Source organism: Diachasma alloeum, unplaced genomic scaffold, assembly GCF_001412515.2.
Source record: "Diachasma alloeum isolate Michigan unplaced genomic scaffold, Dall2.0 Dall_scaffold_00350, whole genome shotgun sequence".
Lineage (NCBI taxonomy): Eukaryota > Metazoa > Arthropoda > Insecta > Hymenoptera > Braconidae > Diachasma > Diachasma alloeum.
The window spans coordinates 110,620-111,555 of record NW_021680489.1 but is presented as its reverse complement, the minus strand read 5'-3'; positions in this window follow the sequence as shown (position 1 = coordinate 111,555).

The window sequence follows — 936 nt, the reverse complement described above, 5'->3', positions numbered from 1 at the left end:
AATTTGGTAAATCCTTCGTTCCTTTTTAAAAACGACTGAATTTTTCCCGTCATTTGTCACCGTCATTACTGTCCAAAATCTTTTCTTCGAGTACGATTTTATTACGGTCAAATACTCTTCTATCCGAACATTTTATTACGGTCGATATTTTCCCGAATTTTAATCTTCGCAAATCCTCACTAATCCCTCCACTCAAAACAGTTGTCACATTTGAGTTGGTTTATAACTGCAAACACAAAGAACCTTTCAGTTTTACGCCCTCAGCGCTCCCTAATGACTCGGTTTTTCCAGTCGTTATTAATTCCTTGAATTTTCCCGAACCCCAATTCTCGTTATCCACGCGGACTCTATTATACCCCAACGCATTACTTGGGCCCAAATCACCTAACCAATAGGAACGTCGCATTGGGATCCCCGAAAAACTTAGACTACCGTGCCAATCTGAACGATTTGCCAAATGCCTTTCTCCACGGTCCGCATTCTTTCATATAAACCCTAACATTTTCACATTTCAGACAGTTTCCTCTCGTAACTAATTTTCGTCCTTATCGGTTCAAATAATAACGAATTACGCCGCGTTTCGGTTACATTTGAAATTCATTTTTCTTTACTGTTTGATATCCTTTTTTAACTTTCAAATATTTCATTATTAAAAATATTATTCTCTAAACAAATGTACAAGTGTAATAAATAAAGTGTTGATTATTCAACAAACAATTTAAATAAAATTAAATAAAAAAAGACATTTTTCAATCACCTCCTCAGTATCTTGATACTGTGCGAGTGAACACACTACACGCGCAGAAGATGTTATTTGCCTGGGCAGATGGATATCAGTCAATTCAGTCATCAATAAGTCATTCGTATGTTGTGATTCATTTATAAATATAGATACGAATCATGCAGATTAGAATTAAGACTGTTTGAAATTGTTGT